We start from the raw sequence: 24,969 nt of genomic DNA on the forward strand, positions 1-24,969 counted from the left end.
CCACCAGCTTCCAGTCCACCCGCCCCCCCCCCCGCCGCTCGGGCCCGGGGACATTGCGCTCCCCTTCTCGATCCTGGGGACATTGTGCTCCCCTTCTCGGCCCCAAGGACATTGTGTCCTCGGGAGACATTGTGTCCCCCTGCTCGGGCCCGGGGACATTGTGCTCCCCAACCGCTCCCCCACTCCGCCCGAGGCGGCCATTTTAGGAAGCCCCCACTCTGCCTGAGGCGGCCATTTTGGGAAGGCCTCACTCCCTCTTCCCTCTTGAGGTGATTCATCCCTCCCGCCCCCGCCCCGGGCGACGACGTCCTTGTTCTCACCATGTTACCTTACCTTAGCCGCCGCCTACGGCCGCCACCCACCCCGGACAACCTCAGGGCCCCCCCGCCGCCACAGGGTTATTTGGTCATGAGCTCTGGGACTCTCTCGGCCGCTGGCCGCTTGACTTTGAGTCTGATCGGGTAGGGTCGGCTCGTCCCCCGACCCTGGTCATCGCCTGCTTATTAACACTATTGTAGTGTGCCTTACTGTAGCATGTTGCTATATTTGCGATCTCGCTTTTTATTGTTTATTGTCGTCAGATTTTGAATTTGATCAGGTCGCCCCTTAATCGAGTCTACCCCCGACCCTGGTCATCACCCCTTTTATTAACACGACTATATTGTATCATACTGTATCATGTTGCTATATTAGCACCACTGTATTGTATCATATTGTATCATGTTGCTACATTACCGATTTCGTTTATTACTGTTTATTGTTGTCAGTGCTGCCACCCACCTCTCTGGCCTCGCCATGTCCCTCCTCCCCCCCCTCCCCCTCCCGCCCCTTCCTATCCTCCCCTTCCCCTTCCCCTTCCCCTCTCTCGCTCAGCTCTTTCCCGCTCTCTCCTCTGTCTCCTCCCCCCCTCCTCTCTCCCGCCCTAGAACCCCACTTTACCAGCACTACCCCTCTTCCCCCTCCCCCTACTCTTCCCCCCACCTAACCCCCTCTTCACCCCCTCCCCCCTTCTCTCTTCCCCACCCATGCCCCATCCCAGTCCTCTTGTCCCACCGCCACCCCTCATCCCCCTCTCCTCGTCCAGGGCCCCGCCACCTCCTTCCCATCCAAACCCTCCCCTCCCCCCGCCCTTCCCCCCCTCCTCCCCTTGCACCCACAGCTACTTTCAAGTGTGGCCTCTGGAACCCCCGCTCTGTTACAGGCAAGCTACCTTTCATCCATGACCTTTTCCTCTCCCGCTCTCTCCTCCTCCTCGCCCTTTCGGAAACGTGGCTCTCTCCCGAAGACACGGTCTCCGCCGCCGCTCTCTCCAGCGGAGACCTCTCCTTCTCCCACTCCCCCAGACTCACCGGTAAGGGAGGAGGCGTCGGCTTCCTCCTCTCGCCCCGATGCCGCTTTCGCACTATCCCTCCTCCCCCCTCCCTCTCCTTCCCCTCCTTCGAAGCCCATATCATTCGCCTCTACCACCCACTCCAGTTACTTGTCGCCGTCATCTACCGCCCTCCCGGTCCCACCTCCGACTTCTTCAACCACCTTGACCCCTTTTCTCACCTTCCTTCTCTCCTTCTCTCTGCCCACTCTGATCCTTGGAGACTTCAACATCCATACGGATGTACCCGACGACTCCTCTGCCGCCCGCCTGCTATCCCTCCTCGACTCTGCCGACCTCCTCCTCCACCATACCGCGCCCACTCACCGACTCGGTCACACCCTCGATCTTGTCATCTCCTACCGCTGCACTATCTCCTCACTCACCAACTCTGAAATCCCTCTCTCGGACCATAACCTTCTCACCTGCCTCATCTCTCACACTCCCTCCCCCTGCAAATCTTCGCTACTGCCCCACAGAGACCTCCGCTCTCTCGATCCCATCCGTCTTTCCAATAGCATCTCGCCTCACCTTGCCGCCCTGTCCTCTCTTCCCACTCTCGACGATCGGGTCTCCGCTCTCAACTCCACCCTCTCTACTCATCTCGACTCTCTCGCCCCCCTTTCCCTCCGCCGCTCTCGCGCCACTAACCCACAGCCCTGGATCACCTCCTCCGTCCGCCTCCTACGCTCCTATGCTCGAGCTGCTGAGCGCTGCTGGCGAAAGTCCAAGCACCAAGCCGACCTCACACACTTCAAATTTATCCTTTCCTGCCTTAACTCTGCCCTCTCCTCCGCCAGGCAAAGCTTCTTCTCCTCCCTCATCGACACCCATGCCCGTCACCCCCGCCGATTGTTCCGGACCTTTAACTCTCTCCTTAGGCCCCTGTTCCTCCCCCTCCCCCATCTCTCACCCCTAATGATCTGGCCACCTATTTCCTCACGAAAATCAACACGATCAGGTCTGAGCTCCCCAAAGTCACCCCTCCGCCTCTCCCCTCCCCCCCAACAACCCCCTCCCCTACTTTCCCATCCTTCCCTGCAGTATCCTCAGAGGAGATCTCCTCCCTCCTCGCAAGTGCCACCCCCTCCACCTGCGCCTCGGACCCCATTCCCTCTCACCTTCTTAAAACCATCGCCCCTGCCCTCCTCCCTTCCTTAACTTCTATTTTAACCACTCAATCTCCAAGGGCTCCTTCCCCTCTGCCTTCAAACACGCCCACGTCTCCCCCATCCTAAAAAAACCCGCTCTTGACCCCACTTCCCCCTCCAGTTATCGTCCTATCTCCCTACTACCCTTCCTTTCCAAAATCTTAGAACGAGTCGTCTACAATCGATGCCTAGAATTCCTTAACTCCCATTCTCTCCTAGACCCCCTCCAATCTGGCTTCCGTCCCCTCCACTCTACCGAGACTGCTCTCTCTAAGGTCACCCATGACCTCCTTCTTGCCAAATCCAATGGCTCCTACTCCATTCTGATCCTCCTTGACCTCTCTGCTGCCTTTGACACCGTCGACCATCCCCTCCTCCTCCATACCTTATCTCACCTTGGCTTCACGGACTCTGTCCTCTCCTGGTTCTCCTCTTACCTCTCTGGCCGGTCATTCTCGGTCTCCTTCGCTGGAGCCTCCTCCCCCTCCCATCCTTTAAGTGTTGGAGTTCCTCAAGGGTCAGTTCTTGGCCCTCTTCTGTTCTCCATTTACACTCACTCCCTCGGTGAACTCATCCGCTCTCACGGCTTTGACTACCATCTCTACGCAGATGACACGCAGATCTACATCTCCGCCCCTGTCCTCTCCCCCTCCCTTCAGGCTCGCATCTCCTCCTGCCTCCGGGACGTCTCCACCTGGATGTCGGCCCGCCACCTAAAACTCAACATGAGCAAGACTGAGCTCCTCATCTTCCCTCCCAAGCCCGGTCCGCTCCCAGACTTCTCCATCACCGTGGATGGCACGACCATCCTTCCCGTCCCGCAGGCCCGCAATCTCGGTGTCATCCTTGACTCGTCCCTCTCGTTCACCCCACACATCCTATCCGTTACCAAGACCTGCCGGTTTCACCTCTACAATATCGCCAAGATCCGCCCTTTCCTCTCCACCCAAACGGCTACCTTACTATTATGGGCTCTCGTTATATCCCGGCTAGACTACTGTGTCAGCCTTCTCTCTGACCTCCCTTCCTCCTCTCTCGCCCCGCTCCGGTCTATTCTTCACTCCGCTGCCCGGCTCATCTTCCTGCAGAAACGATCTGGGCATGTCACTCCCCTTCTTAAACAACTCCAGTGGTTGCCTATCGACCTCCGCTCCAAACAAAAACTCCTCACTCTAGGCTTCAAGGCTCTCCATCACCTTGCCCCTTCCTACCTCTCCTCCCTTCTCTCTTTATACCGCCCACCCCGCACGCTCCGCTCCTCTGCCGCCCACCTCCTCGCCGTCCCTCGGTCTCGCCTATCCCGCCGTCGACCCCTGGGTCACGTCCTCCCGCGGTCCTGGAACGCCCTCCCTCCTCACCTCCGCCAAACTGATTCTCTTTCCCTCTTCAAAACCTTACTTAAAAATCACCTCCTCCAAGAGGCCTTCCCAGACTGAGCTCCTCTTCCCCCTCTACTCCCTCTGCCATCCCCCCTTTACCTCTCCGCAGCTAAAGCCTCATTTTCCCCTTTTCCCTCTGCTCCTCCACCTCTCCCTTCCCATCCCCACAGCACTGTACCCGTCCGCTCAACTGTATATATTTTCGTTACCCTATTTATTTTGTTAATGAATTGTACATCGCCTTGATTCTATTTAGTTGCCATTGTTTTTATGAGATGTTCTTCCCCTTGACGCTGTTTAGTGCCATTGTTCTTGTCTGTCCGTCTCCCCCGATTAGACTGTAAGCCCGTCAAACGGCAGGGACTGTCTCTATCTGTTGCCGACTTGTTCATCCCAAGCGCTTAGTACAGTGCTCTGCACATAGTAAGCGCTCAATAAATACTATTGAATGAATGAATGAATGAATTCATCCCCATTATAGAGATGAGGTAACTGAGGCACAGAGAAATGAAGTGACCAGCCCAAGGTCACACAGCAGACAAGTGCCAGAGTCAACACTAGAACTCATGACCTTCTGACCCCCAGGCCCATGCTCTATCCATTAGGCCATGCTGCTTCTCAGTTGGGTGGGACAAGTAATGTGAGTGAATAATAGCAGGATACCCAAATAGCTGCTCTCTGGGAAACTGGGTGAAGACTCCTTCTACCTAGGAGAGCAGAAAAAAATATTATGAAGATCTAGGGAAGCACATTTTCCAACAGAGAAAACTCTCAATAGAATTTGGAAGAAATACCACAGCATACAGAGAAGTCTCATGGGTGGTTGGCTCTCCTAGAGCAGAGGCATCCTAAAACAATAAAACATAAAGGGGCAGAACAGAGACAAGACAGATGTGGGATACACTAACACAACAAGGAACTAGCCTTAGTTGTAAACCATGCAGGATGGTGTAGCAATCCCTTGTCAATCTTCATCCACGTGGGATCAGTGCACCACCAGCAGTGTCATCTTTGAATACACAAGATACGTTTATAGTGTGTGCAGATGGCAGCACCCTAAGGGTACACACCCAAGAAGATATGTAAAAGACTGTAAACCTCTTTGCCAAATCAGCCTTATATTAGGGGTTTATGGTAGACTAAAAAAAATGATGTACTATATTAACCTGACCGGGAAACCTACACACGCTATACTGGAAGCACAGAAATAACTTCCGTCACAGAGATCTATTACCTAGGCACAGAATTCTACTACTGACTGACGTTGCAAAGACAGATAAGAAAGCAGAAACTTAAATCAGGAAGGTCAGCATATCCTTTAGAGTCTGTTAGAGTGTGGTGACAATGTGGTTTTAGGTTAAGTGCCTACAGAGCTGTAATGCTCCCCTAGTTTCTCTATGCCTGGGAGACCTGACCTTCTGTCAGATGCCACATCTGAATTGTTGAGCCATTCCTTCAGGGTCACTGACAGGTTATACTCAACTTCAGATTGCAGAGCAAGATCACAAGCAATGAAGTCTTAGAATCGAAGGTACATGTGGAACCACATGTTGGGGGGATTATCCAAAGAGAATGGTGGATATTTCTGACCCCCCCCCCCGCTCAGATTAATCACACAACCTGAGGGAGGTTTGTGCAAAACCAAAAAGCTTGGCAACTAAAACGTAAAGAGTTCTGAGAAGCAAGAAACTAAATTGAGGGTGGGATTGTGTCCACTAGCTCTGTTGTACTCTCTCAAGCATTTGGTACAGTGCCCTGCATAGTTACTGCTCAGTTAATTAAGTTAGTTGATTAAATAATAATAATGATGATGATGGCATTTGTTAAGCGCTTACTATGTGCCAAGTGCTGGGGGACATACAAGGTTAACAGGTTGTTCAAGGTGGGGCTCACAGTTTTAATGCCCATTTTGCAGATTAGATAACTCAGACTCAGAGAAGTTAAGTGACTTGCCCAGAGTTACACAGCTGACAAGGGGCAGAGCCAATTAGAACTCAAGACTTCTGACTCCCAAGCACATGCTCTTCCCACTAAGCCACACTACTTAGTGGATTAACTGAGTCACTTAGAAGTAAGACGAAGTCTGCCCAACCAAATCTGTGTCCCATGTGGGACAGGGCCTGTGTCCAACTCGTTGTTGGGGAGGGATTGTCTCTATGTTGCTGAATTGTACTTTCCATGTGCTTAATACAGTGCTCTGCACACAGTAATTGCTCCATAAATACGATTGAATGAATTAATGAATGATTGGCTTGTATCCACCCCAGCGCTTATTACAGTGCCTGGAACAAAGTAAGCACTTAGCAAACACTGTAATAATAATTATTATTATTACTGTTGTTGAGGCTTTCAGCTCTTGCACTAAAAGAGTGAAGCGTGGTCACTACATTCGGGGACCCTGGGTGGAATCAAAATCTGAAGCAGTCTAAACAAAGTATTTCTTGAAAGCTGTAAAAGCTGATGAGAAACATGTGCTCTTTCAAAGCCAAACAGGTCAAATCTAGGGTAAGGCTGTTCCATTTGGGATTTCTAATTATATTTTTACATTTTCAAGAATTGCTTCTTTACTTTGTGCACCGGACATATTAAGCCAGTTATTTCATAACCAGAAGTGTTTTGCATTTAAAGCAGTAACAAGAAGTGCACTTATGGAGAGGACACACTATAGGAGAATATAAAGAGGAGAGGAAGACTGGCCAAACACTCTTCTATATTAACAGCAGTAGTAGTAGATTTAGAAAAAGCAGTAATAGTAACACTAATAGAATAGTTTTAGTAGTAGAAGTAGTATTTCTAATAGTAGCAATAGTTGGAGGAGTAGGAGTAGAAGCAGTAGTAATAATATTTATTAAGCATTTATTATGAGTAGAGAGCTGTACTGAGTGTTGGTAAAAGGGTACACAGATGAAAATGAGACAGAGTCCCTGGCCCTCGGCGAGGGGGCTCCTAAACTAAGAATAAAGAGTGAAAAGGCCTCGGTGGCAGGCACATAAGGAAAGCACTTGGTCCATGATATCCCACTCCTCAAAAACCTCCAGGGGTTGCCCATCTACCTCCACATCAAACAGAAATTCCTCACCATTGGCTTTAAGGCAGTCAATCATCTTGCTCCCTCCTGCCTCGTTTCCCTGCTTTTCTACCACAGTCCAACCCACACACTCCGCTCCTCTAATGCCAGACATACTCACTCTTTCCTCATGACTCCTCAATTCCCACTGACTGGTGAGTCCAACCCAATCCTCTCCTCCCAACACACCTCCCTTTCCCCTTCCTCCACCCAACCCTTCCCCATCCCTTGAACTATCCCCAATCCTCTTCCCTGCCCCATCTTTGTCATCCTCTCTCAGTTCCAACCCTCATCCCCCTCCCCCAACACTAGCCCCCATCGAGTCACTCCCACAGAGCCCCTCCTCACCCCTCATGCCATCCCCTCTCTCAGACCTCAACCAAATGTGTCTTAAGGAGCCCCCACTTCATCATCAGAAAGCTTCCCTTCAACCTTGACCTGTTCCCGACACAGTCACTCCTCCTCCTCGCCATCACCAAAACCTGACTCTCCCTAGTTGACAGTCTGCCCTGTTGTTCTCTCTCACCCATTCCTCCTGACTCACTGGGAAAGGGGAAGGTATTGGTTTCCTTCTAACGTCCCAATGTCATGTTCACACCATTCCACCTCCACCATTGCTTCGAAGACCATATCACCCTCCTCCACCACCCTCTCCATAAACTGTCTTCTACTGCCCTCCCAGGTCCACTCTTCAACTTTTTTTCACCATTTTGATCCCTTTCTCACATTCCTTCTCTCTTTCTCAGTCTCTACATTGATCCTTGGGGATTTCAATATTCACATAGATGTTTCTGAAGACCCTTCCTCTGCCTGCTATCACTCCCAACTCCACTGACCTTCTGCTTCACTTTATCATACCTATTCACCAATTTGGTCACACACTCAATCTCATTATCACTAGCCACTGCACGACTCTGAAATCCGTCTATCAGACCATAATCTCCTCATCTTCCTTCTCTCTCACAAATCTCCCCACAAATCTGTGCTGTTCACCCACAGAGACCTCTAATCTTTTGACCCCATCAAATTTTCTCAACTCATCATGCCCCATTTAGTCTCCATACCCAAACTACCTCACCTTGATGACCAAATCAATGCTAAATCAACACCACCCTCTCTACTGAACTCAACTCACTGGCTCCCCTGTCCCTTCGTCTACCTTGAACCACTAATCCACAGCCCAGGATCACCTCCACAGTCCTCCTCCCTCCCTCACAGAGTGCTCCTGGAGAAAATCTAGGTATCAGACTTATTTCATCTACCTCAGTTTATCCTTGCATGGTTTAACTCTGCCCTCTCCACTGTCCAGCAAAATTATTTCTCTATCCTCATTGACCCCCATGCCCATTTCCCTCAACAGTTTTTCCAGACATTTAACTCCTCCTCAAACCTCCTGCCTCCCGGCCTCCCTGTTCCTTTGCCCCTAATGACCTGGCCACATATTTGATTGAGAAAATTGAATCTATCACATATGATCTCCCTAAAATCTCCCCTTCTCCTCCTCCTTTCCAGTTCCTCCTTCCTCCTGCTCCTTCTTCAACTTTTCCATCCTTTCCAGCAGTATCTCATTTAAGAATTGCCAGCCTTCTCTCAAACTCCACCTCATCCACCTTTGCATCTGACCTCTCACTTTGAAACTTATCAAAACATCTGCCTCCTCTCTTCGTCCCTCCCTGACAGCCGTCTTCAACTATTTGCTCTCCAGTGGCTTCTTCCCCACTACTATGAAACATGCATATCTATCCCATATTCTAAAAAACTCTCCCTTGATTTCATGCCTCCCTCCAGCCATCACCTCATGTCCCTCTTACTATTCCTTTCCAAATTTCTTGAGCAAGTTATATACATCCACTTTCTCAAGTTTCTCTCTTCCAATTCCCTCCTTGACCTGCTCCAATCTGGCTTCCATTCACTACGCTCCACAGGAACTGCCCTCTCAAAGTCAGATATGATTTCCTCCTTGCCAGATCCAATGGACTCTACTCCATCCTAATCCTCTTTTACCTTTCAGCTTCCTTCAACACTATTGACCACTCCCTTCTTCTGGAAACATTGTCCAGCCTCGGCTTCACTGTCACTGTCCTCTCCTGGTTCTCGCCTATTTCTCTGTCCACTCATTCTCAGTTTCTTTCACAGGTTCCTCCTCCACCTCCCACCCTCAAACTGTAGGTATCTTTTAAGGTTCAGTGCTGGGTCCACTTCTATTCTTGATCTACACCCACTCCCTTGGAGAACTCATTCTCTCATATGGCTTCAACTACCTCCTCTATGAAGACGATACCCAAATCTACATTTCCAGCCCTGATCTCTCTCCATCTCTGCAGTTCTGCCTTTCTTCCTGCCTTGAAGACACCTGAAATTGTTGAAAATTGACTTCAAGCTATTCTAACAGTCTTCTCCCTCCTACCTCTCGACTCCCTTCACCCACTGAATCCTAGCTCACCCTCAATATTCCTTCCCAGCTAATCTCAATGCACTTGAGATTTACCTTTGAATGCACCTTATGCAATTAATGCATTTATGCACTTTGCACCTTATGTACTTATGTGCTTTGAATGCACCTTATGCACTTATCCCTAACTTATGCACTTCCTTTTATATAACTGGAGAAGTAGCATGGCTGAGTGAGAAGCAGCATGACTGAATGGAAAGACCCTGGGCTTATGAGTCAGAGGACATGGGTTCTAATCCCAGCTCTGCCACTTGTAAGATGTTTCAGAGGACATGGGTTCTAATCCCAGCTCTGCCACTAGTAAGCTGTGTGACTCTGGGCTAGTCACTTAGCTTCTCTATGCCTCAGTGACCTCATCTGTAAAATTCATTCATTCATTCAATAGTATTTATTAATGTTGGTATTTGTTAAGCGCTTACTATGTGCCGAGCACTGTTCTAAGCGCTGGGGTAGACACAAGGGAATCAGGTTGTCCCACTTGGGGCTCACAGTCTTAATCCCCATTTTACAGATGAGGTAACTGAGGCACCGAGAAGTTAAGTGACTTGCCCAAAGTCACACAGCTGACAAATGGCCGAGCTGGGATTTGAACTCATGACCTTCTGACTCCAAAGCCCATGCTCTTTCCACTGAGCCACGCTTACTATGTGCAGAGCACTGTACTAAGCGCTTGGAATGTACAAATCGGTAACAGATAGAGAAAGTCCCTGCCCTTTGATGGGCTTACAGTCTAATCGGGGGAGATGGACAGACAAGGACAATAGTAATAAATAGAATCAAGGGGATGAACATGGATATGAACATGAACATGGGATAAAATGGGGATTAAGAACTGTGAGCCCCACATGGGACAATCTGATCACCTTGTATCTACCCCAGCGCTTAGAACATTGCTGGCAAATAGTAAGCACTTAACAAATACCACCACCACCACCATCATCATCATCATCATCATCATCGTCGTCGTCATCATCATATAAAACTCCCTCACCCTTAAAATCCATCAGGCTCCAGCTCTCCCTATCTTCAAAGTCCTTCTGAAGTCATATCTTCCAAGAAGGCTTCTCCAGTTAATTTTTCCCCTTTCCAAATCTATCCCTCCTAGCTGCCACCTCAGCAAGCATTCACATATTCATCTATCTTCCTCTTACCACAAATTATTTTGTGCCTGTTTCACCTCTCAGATGGTAAGGTCACTGAGGGCAAGGATTGTGCCTTCTCCCTCCATGGACCTCTCCCATGTTCTTAGTGCAATGTTATGAACACTTTAGGGACTCAAAGAACACATTAGATTTGTTTATTGATGGGATGGAGGAGCAAATTCAAGGGTGGAGGGGCAGAAGCTCTCATGGGAACTGTCAGGAAAGAACATTATGGCAGCAGTTATGGAAAATGTTAAAATAAAGAAAAAGAAAGTGACAGCACTGAGCAGATCTGGGGGCAGAGGAGTCTGCAGAAACACCCTGCATGGATAAAAGAGGAGAATGGAAGGAAAGTGGCCTAGAAACAGGGAAGCTTGATGGGAAACTTTCAATTAGTTGGGAGGGAGAGGCAACTGAGAGCAAGCACTGGAAGGGGATGACAAAACTGAGAGATAATGTGTCAGGGAAGACTGGGGAGTTGTGCCGCAGATGTCAGGGACAGGTCAAATTTGCATTATTGTTTTGTTCCTCTGCTATCTGCTGGTGCCACTTAGGGAAAATAATAATATGGTACATTCCAAGCACTACTCCAAGCACAGTATAAGAACCAGACACATTCCCTGTCTTACATGTGCTTCATGGTATAAGGAGGAGAGAGAACAGGTATGCTACCTCATTTTTACAGATGAGGCACAGAGAAGTTAAGTGATTTGCCCAAAGTCACACAGGAAACAAGTGGGAGAGCTGGGATTAGAAGCCAGGTCTCCTAGCTCCCAGAGCTGTGCTCTTTCCACCGTCCTTTGCCATTTCTCACCTAACAGTATCCAAACTATGCAGCAAGGTGGGAGCTGGGCTTCATGGTACCAACCATTTATTCTGTCCTGTGTTTTGTTTCTACTGTTTCTCCTCACTCTTACTGTCCACCCCGCTGGCCCTCCACAATTTCCATCATTACTCAATGCACTGATAAAATACGTATAAACTCAGTTCTATGGGCTACATTCCTGGGTCATTTCTTAGTTGCATCAGTACACCTGCATAGCCTTCTGGACCACCTTAGTGTAGCACGTGAAGCCTGATTCAGCTTTGATCTATCTCCACTACAGGTTTGTCTCAGGTCTCAGCATCATGGATAGTGTGTAGTCTCTGTTTCCCTGGGGATTGCTGTGCTCATGCTGCTGGTCATCAACCTGCATTTGTATTGGAAAAGTAAGTGCTTCTGCCTGAAACACACTACAGCAGCTCTAGTTTAATCTGGTTTCTCCTTGAATCCTGGTCTTCTGGTCTTCTCAATCAATCAGTTAACCAGTGATATTTCTTGAGCACTTATTGTATGCAGTTCAGTGTACTAAGTGCTTGGAAACATACAATGTGATAGAGTTGATAGACTTGCTCGGCCCACACTGTAGATAGACATTAAAGTAGATAAGGGTTATGGAAAATAGTAGAGTATGGAAATATTTACATAAGTATTGGCCTTCCTACTGAGTAACCCCAAGCCCTTTAAGTGCAGCAGGGAATAGGGAGATGGAGAAAGGAGAACAGGGCAAGTTGATAAGCCCTGCCCCACTAGAGCCCCAGCTGTCTGGACAGTCGCAGTGAAGGCTGTTAGTCCCACCTTTCCGAGGAGTGCTGGGGCTAGTAGTCTCCTGCTGGATGGCCCCCCAGTGATAGCCCCTTCTCTGCTTTCTGCAGAGTCCTGTTCTCTAGCAAAGAGCCACTGTCCCAGCACTGTGAGGTCCAGAAGACCAGCACCCTGTGTTATTGGGGTGGAAAGAAGGTAAGGGCTGCTGGGGATTGTGGAGGAGGAGAAAAGCAAGACAGGAGAAAGGGACAACAGAGAGAGAATGGGAGAAAGAGACTGGGCTACCAATGCCCAGTGGAAGCAGGAATTAGGGAACAAGACAAAGGTTTTCTTTGTCTTGTATCTACTCTTGGACTTGAGAAGCAGCATGGTCTAATAGAAAGAGCATGGGCCTGGGACTCAGAAGGTCATGGGTTCTAGTCCCAGCTGTGCCCCTTGTCTGCTGGATGACCATGAGCAAGTCACTTCACTTCTCTGTGCCTCAGTTACTTCACCTGTAAAATGGAGGTTAAGACTGTGAACCCTACGTTGGACAGGGACTGTGTCCAACCAGATTATTTTGAATCTACCCTAGTGATAATAATAATAATAATAATGTTGGTATTTGTTAAGCGCTTACTATGTGCCGAGCACTGTTCTAAGCGCTGGGGTAGACATAGGGGAATCAGGTTGTCCCACGTGGAGCTCACAGTCTTAATCCCCATTTTACAGATGAGGGAACTGAGGCACAGAGAAGTTAAGTGACTTGCCCACAGTCACACAGCTGACAAGTGGCAGAGCTGGGATTCGAACTCATGAACCCTGACTCCAAAGCCCGCGCTCTTTCCACTGAGCCACGCTGCTTCTCAGCGTGCTTAGTATAGGGCCTGAGACATAGTAAATAAGGGTCAGTTCTTGGCCCTCTTCTGTTCTCCATCTACACTCACTCCCTTGGTGAATTCATTCGCTCTCAGGGCTTCAACTATCATCTCTATGCAAATGACACACAGATCTACATCTCTGCCCTGTCCTCGCCCCCTCTCTTCAGTCTCGTATCTCCTCCTGCCTCCAGGACGTCTCTACCTGAATGTCTGCCTGCCACCTAAAACTCAACATATCCAAAACTGAGCTCCTTATCTTCCCTCCCAAGCCCTGTCCTCTTCCTCACTTCTCTATCACTGTGGATGGTACGAGCATCCTTCCCGTCTATCAAGCCCATAACTTTGATGTCATCTTTGACTTGGCTCTCTCATTCACCCCACACGTCCAATCCTTCACCAAGACCTGCTGGTCTCACCTTTATAATATTGCCAAGATCTGCCCTTTCTTCTTCACCCAAACGGCTATCCTACTGGTACAGGCTCTCATAATATCCCGGCTGGATTATTGTGTCAGCCTTCTCTCTGATCTCCCTTCCTCCTGTCTCTCCCAGCTCCAGTCTATTCTTCATTCCGCTGCCCAGCTCATCTTCCTGCAGAAACACTCTGGGCATGTCACTCCCCTTCTTAAACACCTCCAGTGGTTGCCTATCAACCTCCGCTCCAAACACAAACTTCTCACTCTAGGTTACAAGGCTCTCCATCACCTTGCCCCCTCCTACCTCTCCTCCCTTCTCTCTTTCTACTGCCCAACCCTTACGCTCCGCTCCTCTGTTGCCCACCTCCTCACTGTCCCCCGTTCTCTCCTATACCGCCGTCGACCCCTGGGCCACGTCTTCGCGCTGTCCTGGAATGTCCTCCCCCCTCACCTCCGCCAAACTAATTCTCTTATTCACTTCAAAGCCCTACTTGGGGCTCACCTCCTCCAAGAGGCCTTCCCAGACTGAGCTTCCCCTTTTCCCTCTGCTCCCTCTGCTCCTCCTCTACCCCCTCTTCACCTCCCCTCAACTAAGCCCCCTTCTTCCCCTCTTTCCTCTGCTCCTCCCCCTCTCCCTTCCCCTCCCCTCAGCACTGTGCTCCTCTGCTCATTTATATATATTTTAATTACCCTATTTATTTTGTTAATGAGATGTACATCACCTTGATTTTATTTATTGCTATTGTTTTAATAAGATGTACATCCCCTTGATTCTATTTATTGCTATTGCTTTTGTCTGTCTGTCTCCTCCGATTAGACTATAAACCCGTCAGTGGGCAGGGACTGTCTCTATCTGTTGCTGATTTGTGCATTCCAAGTGCTTAGTACAGTGCTCTGCACATAGTAAGCGCTCAATAAATGCCAACGAATGAATGAAAGAATGAATCCTTAACAAATACCACAATTACCCCACCACTTAGTACAGTTTGGAGCATAGTAATCACTTAACAAGTTTTGCTGTAGAGAATATGAAGACCACAGCTTGGTCCAAGATAAGCACTTCTAATCCCATTCCCTCCTGAGTGGGGTCAGAACACAACCACCAGTCCAGGCACAGAGTGGTCAATGGGCTGTGTGGTCCAGTTACTGAGTGGTCTACACACTGAGTGCAGGCCATTTACATGGGCAGGGTTTTAACATGTCCTCTCATTTGCATAAGTTCTCCCCTGGCTGACACAGGCAGCTCCTCTTGGCCCTCCCGAAGATGTTTCCACAGGAGCGGACTCTCATTAGTCCCTGTGTTGTCAGTCAGGTTCCGTGGCTTCTCAGTGTTGGTTGAGGATGAAGTTGGCATCCATTGTTCTCCAATGGCCTCCTTTCATCACTCTTAGTCCCTCCTGCAACGGTCCATTGATCTCCGCCTCGTGGCCCAATCTGCCATCTTAAACCCATATGGCCTGGGCCGGGGGGCCCACAAACATCAAAGTGTTGGATAAACATATGGAGCTAAGGTCAACCCTAAGATGTGATAGGGCATGGGTCCGAGGTGTCCTGCAGCAGCAATGGCTTCAGGAGTCGCCACGGGTTGTGGCACATTCTGTGCTCCTTTGGTGTTGGGGTGTGTGTGTGGTGGGTGGTGCAGGTGAAAGGGGATGGAGAAGGGGAGAGGAGAGGCAGCATCAGCATGTCAGAGCTTCCTCTCTGCACTGCGGTGCCATCCTGGACTGCGGGGGCAACAAGGCAGCTTGAATGCCCCTCCCCACACTGCTGCTTAGCTCAAGCCAGACTGTGATTTGGAGCCAGAGAGGAGAAGGAACAATGAGGAAAAACAGTCTCTAGTTGGGTCTCCATGGTAGAACCAGCTTGCGATTCCCCGAGCCAGAAAAGGCTCTACGCATAGGACTCTGTTAGAGACCATGCAAAGCTCACCTCTCTGCCGTGGAACAGAAGCCTGAGGAGGGAAAGGGTAACAAGTACCATAATTATTATGAAAGGATCTGGTTCTTTCCCAACCCACTAAGTTCAGAGATTCTAGTGTTCTCAGTGGAAAGGGAATCCTTGTCACTGACCAGTGGACCACAGGAGGGCCTGGGGCCTAGGGGCCCTGAGAGGAGCCAGAATGACTCTCCTGTGGGACCAGAGCTTTCACAATCTGTGGGGCCCCCAAATTCAGCAGGTGAGTCTCCACCTCCAGGCTGAGCTGCTGGGTTCCATGAATGGGGAGGAGGGCTCCCTTGGGATGGTGGTTGCCAGAGAGGGAGGTGAGGAGGATGGTTACGGTGGGACTAGGGATGGGCACAAAGGGAGAGGGTGAGGGATGGCTCACTTGAACAGGTCTGCACACTTCCAAGAAAATAGAGGTCAGAATACTCAGGTGCACCTCCTCCTCCTCCTCCTCTTTCTTCTCATTTTCCCCCGCCTCTGGCTCCCCATGGCTCTCCCTCCATGAACTCAGCTTCTGCTGTCACCACCACCACCAGCGCCATCACCCCCACCACCAATTCAACCACCACCACCATCACCACAAGTACCACCACCACCAGCATCTCCACCATCACCTCCACTACTCAACACCCCACTACCAGTACCACCAATGACAGCAGCAACAGCAGCCAGAGCCTGGTCTGGGCTGACTCCACTGCCACTGAAGTTCATACTCTTAGCCTGGAAGAGGATGGAGGTGCCATGAAGGCCTTGCCATGAAGGGGTAGTAGTCAAAGTCGCAGCCATCTAATGGGGCAGACATCTCACCTACTGACCTGGAGACCATTTTGTTCTATCTCCACTCCTGGGAACTCCTCCTACCACCTGCCTATCCAATCCCCAAGCAGGAGCATAGGCTGGGGAAGGGGCATAAATGGTTGGTTTTGGGTCCCCCCACCAACCTGAGGCTCTGGGCTGCAGTCCTTAAGCGACTGTGTTAATCCAGCCCACGGGCCATCCAAGTCATGTTGCCGTTTCACAAAAGGGCCAACAAGATACCCATTCAAGCTGGATTCTTGGAACTGGAAACATGATTCAGGTCCCTGTGGAGATCGGAATGGGGCCTTTATGTTTGGAAAATTTCCTTGCCTGGTCAGAGCTCTGGGATCCACTGTCCCAGGAGCTCTGAGCTGGTCTGGGTCAGATCCAGGCCCAAGGAGATAATAATAATGATGATAATAATAATAATGGTACATGTTAAGCACTTACTGTGTACCAGGTACTGTTCTAAATGCTGAAATAGATATGCGATAACCGGGTTGGACACAGTCCCTGTCCCACAGAAAGCTCACATTCAGGGGTGGACAAATTGGTTCCATAATACAGAGAGGGATCCTGGGAACCCAGAGTTTGTTTCTGCTCTGTTTTAACTGACTCAGCCTGAAGTGAGAATGAGGGTGAAGGAGAATTTTTCTAAATTTTACAGTCATGATTTCTTCCTCAATATGCAAGGACAATATTTCACTATGGCTTCAATTTTATCAACCTACTCTAGAATCCAGCATGGCTTAGTGGAAAGAGAACAGACCTAGGAGTCAGAGGATCTGGATTCTAATGCAGACATCACCAATTACCAGCTGTTTGACTTTGGACAAGTCACTTAACTTCTCTGTGCCTTAGGTGCCTAATCTTAAAGTGGGGATTAAATGCTTGTTCTCCCTCCTGCTTAGACACATATTAAGCACAAAATAAATTCCATAAAAAATTTTTTAAAAAGTGTCCCTGGGCCTCACACTGTGCCTGATGGGGGCAGGGATTCTCTCCTCCTGGGGACAGTATTCTACCTCCCTCCCTGGGATCCTGGAAGTCCTCCTTCCCCAAACCAGCCATGCCCAGCCTCTCTCATGCCCACAATCTACGCTGTGACATCACAAACTCTGGGTTCCAGAGGATAGAGATAACACCCTTTCCATCCTATTATTCATTCTAAGTTTCTCTCCTGTTTCATTTGCAGCCACTGAAGAAAGAAACTGTGAAAATGACCAGGTCCCAAAGATTTTATGTGAAGATGGTCCTAGCAATGAGAGTTCAGCAAGACTTGAAGCCCTGAAGGAGGAGCTGTGCATTGGCCAACAGGGTGAGGAGAGACCATGAAATGCTCAGAAAGCTTGCTCAGAAACCCCAAACAGACAGCTTGAAAACAAGGAAGGCAAATGCTCCAGGAGCGTTTCACTGGGGAAATTTCAGTGCCAGGATAATGGGGTACCTGGAGATAGCAGGGGCTAGGGTCATAGAGGGAGAAAGGGGGTCACTGAGGGATGCGAGAGAGGGCACAGACAAGGGGATGGCAGAGAACTGCCTCTCCAGCCCCTGGGATGGCCCCTCTACCCAAGGGGCCAGCACCTTGAGGGCAAGGAACATTTCTACCAACTCTATTGTATTTTACTCTCCCAAGTGCTTACTTCAGTGCTCACCACACAGTAAGCACTCAAGAAATGCTACTGACTGATCAGTCAATTGATTGATTGATCAACTGATTGAAAAGGCAGGGACAGGAGAGAAGGGTTGCATATTAGAGGTACTGGAAATCACTTCTTTTCCAATTTGAATCATAATTGGTGCCTTCACTAGGTAGATCTGAAAAGTAAACTTCCTTGCCCAGCTGTCTTCCTCCTGGGGGTCTCTTGCAGCCTCCCTTTTCCACTATTGCCTATCTCCCCCGCGACCCCGGTCAGTTGCAGAAAGGCAACAGCAACAGCAGGGTCAGTAGTTTGTGTTGGGTGGAGAGGATCCAAAGGTCAGAGATCTTCTTAATAATAGCAATAATAATTGCAGCATTTGTTAAGTGGTTACTATATGCCGAACTCTGCAGTAAGCTTTGGGGTAGATACAAGATAATCTGGTTCAATATGGGGCTTACAGTCTAAGTAGGAAGGAGAACAGGTATTGAATCCCCATTTTGCAGATGAGGAAACTGAGGCACAGAGAAATTAAATGACTTGTCCAGGGTCACATAACATGTACCTGGCAGAGCTGGAATTAGAACTCAGGTCCGCTGACTCCCAGGCCTGTGCTTTTTCCTTTAGGACATGCCGCTTCTCTCCTTGGGGACAGAACAGAGTTTTGAAGGGGAAGTGGGTGAAAGTTAGGTAGCAGGTTAGAAGGTTATGAACAAAAAGTTTTAATACAGAGTTGGAGGTGGGGGACATGGCATCTGTGACACCACAGAAGGTACAGGGCCTGGTCATGATGAGGTCCAGTTGGGGAATGTCCAATGTGAGCTGGACCTGAATAGGTTCATATCTGTAAATGGGCAGTAGGAAGTCAAAAAGGCAACCAACAGGAAGGTCTAGGGGTTAGTGCTGTGAGCCGTTGAAAGGAAGAAGGTTAGAGGCAGTCAACTCATTAACATCACAAAATGATGATGTGGCTCCTGATGGACAGTGGATGAGAACGGCTGGTGGACAACGGGCGCAGAGAAAGATCAATCTCAGAATACCAATGCCTACATTTCTTGTCCAGCTCCACAATGAAAGAGCTGGACTCATGGCAAAATGCCACCATCCCAACCATCTATCCTCATCCTTCCTCTAGGTGCCTTGTGTGAGTTCTGCACTAGGGGATAGCAGCTGAGCAGCAGCAGTTGTTACTACTTCTCAAGAATACAGTGGAGCTAGGCATCTGGTGTCAGAGACTGTACTGACAGGAAATCCCAGCTCCTGATCCTGGAGGATGAAGCTGAAGCGGTGAGAACCAGGGCTATCCCAGGGTCCCAAGAGAGGAACAAATTTCCCTTGAATTGTCAGGTTTAACCCAATTTTTTGAGCCAATTTCCCTGTGTTCTAGTTTCTTCTTTCTAGAATGACCCTGAGGAATTCCATCTCTCCAGAGAGGCAGCTTTAGGAGAATTGGATCTAGTGTCACTCTGGTCCAATCACTCAGCATATTCTAACTAAACTAAAGAATCAGCCTTTTGGTTCCAGTCTCTCCCCTGTCTAGCACACATTTCATTCTACTGCTTGGATCTCTTTTCCAGAATGTCATTCAGCAGACAGTTTCTCCCCCTCCTCACAACCCATCAGGCAGGACCCATCCACTGCATCTAGCAGACACTACTGACTATAGCCAACCATTAGTCTCAGTCAACAACATACCAGGATCCCAGAAAGGGAAACCACCCAAAACCCACAGTTCCCATTCATTCATTCATTCATTCATTCATTCATTCATTCATTCATTCATTAATACATGCATTCAATCGTATTTATTAAGTGCTTATTGTGCACAAAACACTGTTCTAAGTGCTTGAGAAAGTAAAATGCAACAATAAGCAGTGACAATCCCTACCCACAATGAGCTCACAGTCTAGGGGGTCGGGGGAGATAGACATCAACACAAATACCAATACAAATAAAATTACAGGTATGTACATAAGTGCTGTGGAGAGGGGAGCAGGGGGAGAGCACAGGGGGCAAATTAGGGTGATGCAGAAGGGAGTGAGAGATGAGGAAAAGTGGGGCTTAATCTGGGAAGATCTCTTGGAGGAGATGTGCCTTCAATAAAGCTTTGAAAGGGGGGAGTGTAATTGTCTGCTGAATTTGAGGAAGGATGGCATTCCAGGCCAGAAGAAGTCATGGGCCAGGGATGGGTGTCAAGATAGGCGAGATTGAGGCACAGTGAGAAGGTGACCACCAGAGGAGAGAAGTATGTGGGCTGGGTTGTAGAACGAAAGAAGCGAGGTGTGGTAGGAGGGGACAAGGTGATGGAGTACTTTAAAGTCAATGGTGAGGAGGTTTTGTTTAATAAAGAGGTGGCTAGGCAACCACTGGAGATTTTTGAGGACTGTGGTGCACATGTCCTGAATATTTCTGTAAGGAGATCATCTGAGCAGCAAACTAGTGTGGGAGAGGCAGGAGGTTGTGAGGTCAGCAAGGAGGCTGATGCAGTAATCTAGGTGGACTAGGATGAGTGATTGTATTAACATGTTAGCAGTTTGGATGGAGAGGAAAGTGCAGATTTTAGCGATGTTATGAAGGTGAGACTGACAGGATTTGGTGATGGATTGAATATGTGTGTTGAATGAGAGAGAGGAATCAAGGATTAGGCCAAGGTTATGGGCTCATGAGACAGGAAGGATGGTGATGCCATCTATAGTGAAGGGAAAGTCAGGGAGAGGACAGGGTTTGGGTGGGAAGAGCCCAGCATAAGATGCACCCACACACCAAGCAGTCCATTATAAGCCTTAACATAAGGGCATTATTATTGCCCTCCTGTACATAGGGACTTAGAAACTCTACTATTTTAGTACTTGCTCATAATCATATATATCTTAAATTCACTTCATTCTCCTATTTCAAATTTATTTTGTGAGGTTCTTTCTTACTAGATTATAAACTCCTTGAGGGCAGGGATCATGACTACTTACTCTATTGTACTGTTTTCTCCCAGAAACTTGAAACAGCTCTTTGTACCCAGTAGGCATTCAAAATACTACTATTTAAGGGTGCCTTTCCCTTAAACGTCAGCACTAAGCCCTGAATGAGGGAGGTGGAGGTGCTGGCTGAGGGACTGTCAGGGTTCACCCTGTTTTTATTGACTCTTCAGGTCAGGATCCGTGAACTGAGTCAGGGAGATGAGTATTTCTGGATCGAGTTCAAGTATAACAAGACCCAGAAGCAATGGATGTGGTTGGACAACACTGGATTCTCCAGATACAGGTGGGCCCTATTGCAGGTCTGGGATACTGCACTGAGCCGGGCATTTTAGGAGGTACAGTGGTTACCGACTTTCACAATGAAAACTTCAATGTACATTTCGCTTTAAACATCCAAGTCCATTTGAAACTTTCCCAGAACAGCTCACAGCAGAAGGCTCCTGCTTCAGCCTGCCTCTGGGAGTTGGTAGTGGGAGGAGGAAGGTCCAGCTGGAGGCTACCAGGCCTGAGCCTGAACTAAGGGCATGGGAACAGACACACGCCATATACCAGGCAGGCACAGTGAGAAGGTGACCACCAGAGGAGAGAGGTATGTGGGCTGGGTTGTAGAACGAAAAAAGCGAGGTGTGGTAGGAGGGGACAAGGTGATGGAGTGCTTTCCATGGGTGGAAAGGAGGACTTCAGAATCCCCCCCCAGTGCTACACCGGGCAAAAGATACAGCATGGTCAAGTGGGAGAAGCATGGGCCTAGGAGTCAAAGGACCTGAGTTCAAATACCTGCTCCACCACTTGTCTACTTTATGGCCCTGGGCAATCATCACATCATCATCAATGCTATTTACTGAGAACTGAGAACAAGCTTACAGTCTAGAAGGGGAGACAGATAATCAACAATATTTAGTGACTGAATCTGCTGGATGGAGGAGAGAGATGAGTCGACAGTTCTTACAGAATAGGGGCTTAAATGCTTACTATTTTTTATCTACCCCAGCACTTAGTACAGTTCCTGGCACCTAGTAAGTGTTCAACAAATATAAAAAAAAAGAAAAAGATGTTGTCCTCTTCCCCTTACATTTATTCTCTCCCCCCCACCCAATTTCCTCTTTTCCTCCAGTTTTTAACATGCTTTTTTACACAGGAAGTCATATAGGCCAAAAATACAAACACATTCAAGAGGAATTTAAACTATTGAGCTCCAAGAGGAAAATTTAAGAGTGTTAGGAGATTGCTTCTTCCTTACCATGAGGATGGATGTCCAGGAAGGAAACAATCTCCCATTTCCTCCAAATATTCGGTTGCCATTGTCAGGGTTAGAATACTGGGCTGGATGGCACATTGGTCTGACCTAGGAATATGATTCTTTATGTTCTTAGGCCCATATCACCTGAGGACTCAATCTAAATTAACCAGAAAAATGGGATGAAGTTAAAGCATGGGGTTAAAATCAGGGAACAAATGAGTGGGAGTGTGAAAGTGCTCTTCCCTGTAGTCAGGATTGACTGACCACCTGGAGAGGGGATCAGGCGAAAAATTGAAAAAGGGATAGAGAACTGGGGAGTGTGAACTGAGGTGGGGAGCCTGAAGGGGGGCTGCCTGTGGAATTTGTGTATGACCACAGAAGAACCACCTGGATGGGGTCACCTTCAGCCTCTTTTAGGATGGGATGTCCAGGGTGCTGCAGCAGGAACATTTTTAGGGCTCCAACTAGTGTATCCTGAGCTTGTTCCCTTAGGTTGCTGCCCTCGCTCCATGGATCTCAGAGACACTCCACCTCCAGACAGCAAGGGAAACATCCAGGGTCCAGATAAGCAGTCCTAATTCTCTAAGGGCTGGTTCACGGTGGCAGAGAACTGGTTCACTGGTCCCGCCTGTGATGATCTTCTCATGTCCTACTCCTGGTCCCCTGGGATAGTGATTTCTCCAAAATTCTTGTGAGTTACCCAAGCACAGAATATCTGAGCACCACTGGTTATGAAAGGATATCCTATATTTACTGTCTTAGAGAGTTAATATTTGTTACCCCTGGATGTCTAGGCTAGCAAGAGAATGTCTAGGCTAGCAAGAGACTCTGTCAGTTTTGCAACAGATATTGAACCAAGCCCAGAACTGATTGCCTAACCTTGATTCTAGCATTTATTCTTCTAAATATACTTCACTGTAGCCAATTTGTGTGTTACCTAGTGAACAGGGCTTCTTGATGGATGGAGGAGGAATAAGGCAGTGAACGGTTCACTCCCAAGCCTCGCCCTCCTCGCAGTCCGCAGAGGGAGGAGTCAAACGCAGCTGTAAAACAAGTTTCCAAAAAGAAAAGTGGGGAGAAGGAATGAGCCATAGAGGAGCATATTTTGGGGCACAGGGAGGGGTGGGAGCAAAATGGAGCCACGGGAAATTGAGAAACAACTTCCAGATCCTGGGGGAATTGGGGGTGGGATCAATCAATAAATCAATTTTTGATCACTTGCTATGGGCAGAGCACTGTACTAAGTGCTTGGGAGAGTACAATAGAATAGTCTTGGTAAATTCTATTCCTATAGACAAAGAGATTGCAATCTAGAGGGGGAGATAGACATTGAAATAAATTATAGGTAAGTGCTTAGAGGCTGAGATGGGAAGAATATCAAGAGTTTCAGTCTCCCCCTCTAGACAGTAAACTTGTTGTGGGCAGGGAATTTGTCTGCTAACTCTGTTCTATCATATTCTCTCTTAGTAAGTGCTTAGTACAGTGCTCTGCACACAGTAAGTGCTCAATAAATATCATTGATTGATTGATTGATTGATGAAAGGGCACAGATCCAAGTTTGTAACAACACAGAGGAAGAGGGAGTAGGGGAATGAAACCTTAGTCTGGAAAGACCTCTTGGAGGAGATGTGATTTTACTAAAACTTTGAAGGTGAGGAGAGTGGTTGTCTGTCATGCATGAAGAGGAGGCCAGAGGGAGAATGAGGTTGAGGAGTCGGTCAATAAAGTTACAGTGAGTAGTTTGGCACTAGAGATGTGGTGTGACTGCGTTGGGTTGTAGTAGGAAATCAACAAGGTTAGGTAGGAGTGGGAGAGCTGATTGAATGTCTTAAAGCTCGTGAAGGTAAGGAGTTTCTAATTGATGTGGAGGTGGATGGGCAATCACTGGATGTTTTGAGGAGTGGGGTGATGGCAACTGAATGTTTTTTTCATCTGTAGGTGATGTCAGAAAAGGATAAAATGACTATGATACTTTGGCTGAAATAAAATCAGCTACTGTAGTTCATTTCCCTTTTCAGGTTTGGCTGAGAGGCCCTTGGGCTCTTCCAGGCCCCTATATCTCTCTCTCCTACATGGAGGAGCCCCATCCCTCACCCAGACCCAGCCAGGGCCAGACAGGCCCTGCCCTCTCCGTCCCCTCCAAACCAGTTCACTCAAAGTCCAGTGAGAACTAAATCACTTGTCCCTCCCCTTTTCAGGGTAACAGTGAAAAAACACCTTCCTGGAAACGACTGTGCCTCTTTGAAGAGAAAAGATGAGTTTGCTTCTCAAAGATGTCAATATCCTCTGCACTGGATCTGTAAAAGAAATGTGTCTGTGCTGGAACTCTGAGATTCTGCAGGAACGTTGGCAGCATCTTCTGGATCTACTTTTTTTCTCTCAGGGCTGGTGGGGTTGGTATTCATCCATCCTTTCCATTCTCTTCTTCCTCTTCTTTGTAACTTACTTTTATGTCTTTCTTCCCCACTAGATCTAAAATATTAATGGAAGAGGTTGTTTCTTCTAAGCCTATGTTGCCCTCCCAAACATTTAGTACAGTGTTGAGTTTTCTTTGCACAATACTTGTGCTACATTTGTAAGCTGCTTGAGGGCAGGGAGCATATCTACCTAGTCTATTGTACTCTTCCAAGCTCTTAGTACAGTGCTCTGCCCAAAGTAGACTGTAAACTCCCAGAGGACAGGGAGCATGTCTATTAACTCTACTGTACTCTTCCCAAACACAGTATAGACATCTGCACATAATAAGCACTCAATAAATAACACTGATTGATTGGTGAACTATAAATATTGTTGATTGATTGTCCTTACCCGATGTGTTTGGCTCCTGGTCAGAATTGAGGGCAGCCAGTATAATGAGGTACAAGATAGTAGAGATATTAGATCTGTGAAGTGGTGACTGTGGGGGGGGGAAATAAATAAACCTTATTTTAAAATACAACTTGTTCTGATGTC

At 48.2% G+C, this 24,969-nt stretch overlaps 1 long non-coding RNA gene across 1 annotated transcript; it reads left to right on the top strand.

Annotated features, from left to right (window-relative positions):
* Positions 1 to 17,341: 17,341 nt before the first annotated feature.
* LOC114817886 lies at positions 17,342 to 24,653 on the top strand. Its single transcript, XR_003765740.1, has 4 exons — positions 17,342 to 17,480; positions 18,938 to 19,089; positions 20,948 to 21,060; positions 24,216 to 24,653. It is a non-coding gene; the product is annotated as an uncharacterized LOC114817886 (long non-coding RNA).
* The last annotated feature ends 316 nt before the right edge of the window (positions 24,654 to 24,969 follow it).

This window comes from Ornithorhynchus anatinus, chromosome 17, assembly GCF_004115215.2.
Source record: "Ornithorhynchus anatinus isolate Pmale09 chromosome 17, mOrnAna1.pri.v4, whole genome shotgun sequence".
Classification (NCBI taxonomy): Eukaryota; Metazoa; Chordata; class Mammalia; order Monotremata; family Ornithorhynchidae; genus Ornithorhynchus; species Ornithorhynchus anatinus.